This window comes from Gossypium hirsutum, chromosome D06, assembly GCF_007990345.1.
Source record: "Gossypium hirsutum isolate 1008001.06 chromosome D06, Gossypium_hirsutum_v2.1, whole genome shotgun sequence".
NCBI classification, from domain to species: Eukaryota; Viridiplantae; Streptophyta; class Magnoliopsida; order Malvales; family Malvaceae; genus Gossypium; species Gossypium hirsutum.
This window is the reverse complement of record NC_053442.1, coordinates 1363340-1369750: the sequence shown is the minus strand read 5'-3', so window position 1 is coordinate 1369750 and position 6411 is coordinate 1363340.

Here is a 6411-nt window from a genome sequence, read left to right as displayed (position 1 = left end):
TTTAGTGAAGAGTGGTCGGAACTGTCAGACAGCGAAACAGGGGAAATTTAAAGAATAAACTGTACTATATGGCTGAACGAAAAATTATGAAAATTTTATGGTATGAAGATATGTGAGTTTAGTTTCAGGGAAAATTAAGGATCTTAATTTGGAGCTCTGTAGCTCCGGATAAAAATAATTTAGTGACTCTGACTCGGATAAACAGCTTTGAATATACATGTTAGTGAGTGTTGAAATTATGGTTAATGTTGTTTAAGTGTGTTATACACATTAAGGATTGGAATGGAGAGGAGGAGGAGGAAAATTGGGAAATATATGAATGATTCGTGTATAAATGGTCATATGTTTGATTATAACTCATAAACGATGAAATATGAATGATGCTTATTTTTGTGCATTATTGGTCATGGTTTAAGCTCATGTGTAAAATAAAGTTTCATAGTATGTGTGTATGGTATATTCAGTATATGATTTGGCATGAAATAATACCATGAATGGTTTATGAATTAACACATGTTGGTAAGCCTGATATATGAATAAATGATCAAATTGAGCGGAACGCCGGATTTGAGTACTTCTGATCAAGTGACAAAGTGATAAGTGGTAGCTTTAGCTACACTTATCTGATCAAGTGACAAGTGGAAAGTGATAAGTAATAGCTTCGGCTATACTTATCTGATCAAGTGACAAAGTGATAAGTGATAGCTTCGGCTACACTTATCTGATCAAGTGACAAGTGAAAAGTGATAAGTGATAGCTTCGCTATACTTATCTGATCAAGAGACAAAGTGATAAGTGATAGCTTTAGCTACACTTATCTGATCAAGAGACAAAGTGATAAGTGGCTACACTTATCTGATCAAGAAACAAAGTGATAGGTGGCTACACTTATCTGATCAGGGACAAGTGATAAGTGATCATACGTAAGACCATAGTTATACTATGGCAAAGTGAAATGAAGTACTCAATTTTCCGTGACCGTTCCCTAATTTGATTAAGGATGGTAAGTGACAAATGGGCCCAAAAGAATTAAAGTAAATGGATAAGTGGTAGTGTATTTATATCAGGACGATGTTGTTATTCAAACTAAAGTGATATTTTCATTGCTAAATTGAGAATTTCATAAATGTGTTATTGAATGGTATAATCAATAAACATTGAGTTAAATGGTAAATACGTATTAGTTTTGAATTTGATGTCATTGAATTGTACGTGAATTAAATGGAAATTGCTAGTGATATGATTTAAATTATGAGCATGAGAAATTGCGAATTGAATGAAATGGAAATGAAGCATTAAATTGCATGAGTATGTATCGGGTCTCGCAGGCCCTAATTATTATGATTATAATATTTTGAGGATATATTGTGAAAAGTTATAGAAACATGTTAATTATTTTGAAAGTTTTAATTTTGATGAAATTTTATAACTCGGTTAAATACGTTTACAAGTGTATGTGTTTTGGTAATGCCTCGTACCCTATTCCGGTGTTGGATACGGGTAAGGGGTGTTACATTTAGTGGTATCAGAGCTACGGTTTAGTCGGTTCTCGGACCAAACGTAGCATATGTGAGCCTAGCTATACATGCCACGTTATTACTCTTGATGATGTGATATCTCCGGGCTCTAACGAAATTGCTTTGTTAAGACAGAGATGATTTTCAATCGAGCTTTTTCGATAATGCTAAAATGATATTGAGATAAATGAAATATGCTCACGTTATGTTGGAATTTGGAAAGGTAAGTATAAAAATTTGTGATATGGATGTGTTCATGTATGAAAAGAGATGACTATAAGTTAAAAAAAAAAGTTTATGTTGTGACAAGCTCATCCAAGTATGTTGGTGATTATATAATGCTATGTGCTCAACATATTTGATTAAGTGAATATGATAAGCAAATTTACTTAAATAGATGGAACGTGTGTATGTACATCTGCTTGAATAAGTGAAATTAGTATGTTCATATGATAGAATCTTATGTTTAATTGTTAAATTAAAGATAATAAGATATTTTGTTTTATGTCTAACCATGAATATTATAATAGTATGAAAAATTGAATTGGAAGTCAAATTGAGTAGAACGCAGGAATGAGTACTTTCGTTCAGTGATATGTGATGAATTGACGGAAAAGACCATGGTTTGACCATGGCAACATGTGAACATGTGATTATGTGATTCCGTGTAAGACCATAGCTGGGCTATGGCATCGGTAAGTGATATGTGTGATATGTGATTCCGTGTAAGACCATAGCTGGGCTATGGCATCGGTAAGTGATATGTGATTTCGTGTAAGACCGTAGTTGGGCTATGGCATCGGTAAGTGATTTGTGATTGATCGTGTAAGACCATAGTGGTGGATCGGTGATATTGTTTTGTGTTTTATGGTATTTTTTGATTAGTGTAGACATAGTTGGACTATGGCATCGAGAAAACGAAGTACTCAATTCCGTAAGACGTTCTCTAATTTGGCAAATGTCGGTAAGTAAAATAGAAGCCAAGTATTGGAATTTAATTAGATATTAACGTTGAGCTTGAGTAAGTAAATTCGTTGTGTGAAATTGTGAGTGACAGAAAACATTTGTAATAAATAGATGTGTTAATTTGCTTGGAATGAATTACGTGGTTATGATGGTATTCATTGATGATGAATACAAAATCATATATATATATGTATCTATGAGAGCAAGTTGAAAGATTTATGACTTCACCATCACCCCCTTATCAGTATTGTTCTATGACGAAAATTATCTTGATGAGACAGATATGTTTTTCAACTGAGTTAATTCTAATAGTATAGAAATAAATACTAAAATGTTTGAGTGAAAATGTATTGATTATGAGTTGAAACTCATAAAGGTATGGATCAAGAATAAAACATTTTTTTTATTGATGAATGTTATAATTATACAAGCATATGAGTTATGATATTTGGATTATGATGCTATATAGAAATTTTGATTGTGAATTAGTGATTTGAGTTAGAATTTTGTGTTGAGAACAAAGTGATTAAAAGCAAATGTTTATTAAATGCTTTGAGAATGTGAACTTAGTAATGAATTGGCTATTTGTGATGGTATGTGTTATGCGCATTTATGTGTAAGATAAATTTGAGGCTTTACTACACTCACCCCATATTAGTAAAATGTTACAATGAAATTTGTGAGATTTTGGTTGAATAAGCTTACGAGTGTAGTGTTACAGAAGTTCGTGTATGGGAGATAATAATGTGGTCGGAAAGTGAATGAATTAGAAAATGAGGACAATATAAAAGAGAGAAATATTTGATAGTTCTGAAACTACTCAGGTTATCAAATGGATATCATTCTATATGGATTGTAATTTTCGATACTTTGTGTAGCTTCAGATGCTGAAATATCGCTATCCTGATTTTCTTATGAATCTATGTGATTATCTGTAAAAGATATGAAAATCCAAAATCATGTGTGAATTTGAAATATACTGTGGAAGTAAATCATTAACCTACCATCTGGTAAGATTTTCGGGGACGAAAATCCCTAAAGGGGGAGAGTTGTAATAGCCCGATTTTAGGCTTAGTCGGAACAGTGGTTTCGGGACCACAAATCCGACGAAAAAAAATGTAATGGCTTGAATTTTCAGAGGTGTTGGAACGGTGGTTCGAGATCACTAAATTCGACAAATGGGTAGAAAATATTATTAATTTAGTAAGTATAAGTTAATATGAAGTTAGGAAAATTTTTGAAATAGTGAATAGTGCACTAGAAATAAATATTAAATAATTAGAATCGAATGAGGTATCAAGACCTCGGGATTTTAAACTGAGCCATAATATTTTTAAATATTTATGGAGTGTTAAAAAGTTAGTATTAAAGTTTCGTTAAGAAATTTTAAAGTTCCGATATTAATTAACAAAAGGACTAAATTGTAACAAATGCAAAATTTTGGGAATGATTAAATAGCTTAAATGATAAAAGGAAGAGGGCTTAAAGGCAAATAGACCAAGGTCTATTTGGGCTGGACGGCAGAGGCATGAATCAGCAAGAAAGTAAGGAGAATTAAGGGAAAATTGGAAATTGCAAATTTGCTTAATAAAGTTAGGACCAAGTGGAATTATCTAGATTTCTTTCATTTTTCTGAATTCTCATCAGCTAAAACACTGGAAGGGCTTCTTCAGCTGGTTCTTCATATTTTTATTACAAGTAAGTTCAATTCTTGACTATTTCTTGAAATTTTTGTATTTTTATGACTTTTACAACTAGGCCCACTTGTTAAATCCATTAGTTTTTGATTTTATGAAAGAAGTTGAAAGTTGATATGATATGTGCTGGAAGTATATGATGATTTAGCATGAAATTAGAGCTTTAAATTGTTCATATGCTGATTTTATTGAAAGAATTGAATAGAAAGTGAATGTTTGGGACCTAATAGTAAAAGAGTTTGAAGTAGAGTTATATGTGGAAATTCTGAATTTCAATATTTGTGTAAAACTTATAATGTCTAGTAAAGTACTAATTGAGAAATTAGATTAATTGAGGGGTTAATGAGAAAGGACCGAATTGTATAAACTGTGAAATTTGGGGCAAAATGGAAATCAACATTTTGCACTAAAGCAGTTTTGGACAGCAGCAGTAGTGTAACTTTGAAAATCACCAAAATTGTAGAGATTGAATTAAGGATGAATAAATATGAACTAAAGCTTATTGAGTCTAGTTTCTTATAAAGAAATGACGTGAGCAATGGAATTGTAAATCATGAGATATAATAGATTTTGTGAGACAAGGTCAGAATGAATTCGGGTTCCCTGTTCTGACTTTGGAATCATTAAAATTGTACAGAATGATTATGAGTTATAGTTTATATGGTTAGAATCCTTAATGAGTCTATTTTTAGAAGAACAAGCTAAAACATCATCCGATTCTGTACAATGAGATAATTAATTTTTAGTGAAGAGTGGTCGGAACTGTCAGACAGCGAAACAGGGGAAATTTAAAGAATAACTGTACTATATGGCTGAACCAAAATTATGAAATTTTATGGTATGAAGATATGTGAGTCTAGTTTCAGGGAAATTACGGATCTTAATTTGGAGCTCTGTAGCTCCGGATAAAAATAATTTAGTGACTCTGACTCGGATAACAGCTTTGATATACATGTTAGTGAGTGTTGAAATTATGGTTAATGTTGTTTAAGTGTGTTATACACATTAAGGATGTGGAATGGAGAGGAGGGGAGGAAATTGGGAATATATGAATGATTCGTGTATAAATGGTCATATGTTTGATTATAACTCATAAACGATGAATATGAATGATGCTTATTTTTGTGCATTATTGGTCATGGTTTAAGCTCATGTGTGAAAATAAAGTTTCATAGTATGTGTGTATGGTATATTCAGTATATGATTTGGCATGAAATAATACCATGAATGGTTTATGAATTAACACATGTTGGTAAGCCTGATATATGAATAATGATCAAATTGAGCGGAACGCCGGATTTGAGTACTTCTGATCAAGTGACAAGTGATAAGTGGTAGCTTTAGCTACACTTATCTGATCAAGTGACAAGTGGAAAGTGATAAGTAATAGCTTCGGCTATACTTATCTGATCAAGTGACAAAGTGATAAGTGATAGCTTCGGCTACACTTATCTGATCAAGTGACAAGTGAAAGTGATAAGTGATAGCTTCGGCTATACTTATCTGATCAGAGACAAAGTGATAAGTGATAGCTTTAGCTACACTTATCTGATCAAGAGACAAAGTGATAAGTGGCTACACTTATCTGATCAAGAACAAGTGATAAGTGGCTACACTTATCTGATCAAGAAACAAAGTGATAGGTGGCTACACTTATCTGATCAGGGACAAGTGATAAGTGATCATACGTAGACCATAGTTATACTATGGCAAAGTGAAAGTGAAGTACTCAATTTTCCGTGACCGTTCCTTAATTTGATTAAGGATGGTAAGTGACAAATGGGCCAAAGAATTAAAGTAAATGGATAAGTGGTAGTGTATTTATATCAGGACGATGTTGTTATTCAAACTAAAGTGATATTTTCATTGCTAAATTGAGATTTCATAATGTGTTATTGAATGGTATAATCAATAACATTGAGTTAATGGTAATAGTATTAGTTTTGATTTGATGTCATTGAATTGTACGTGATTAAATGGAAATTGCTAGTGATATGATTTAAATTATGAGCATGAGAATTGCGAATTGAATGAAATGGAAATGAAGCATTAAATTGCATGAGTATGTATCGGGTCTCGCAGGCCCTAATTATTATGATTATAATATTTTGAGGATATATTGTGAAAGTTATAGAAATGTTATTATTTTGAAAGTTTTAATTTTGATGTTTTTATAACTCGGTTAAATACGTTTACAGTGTATGTGTTTGGTAATCTCGTACTAGGTGATC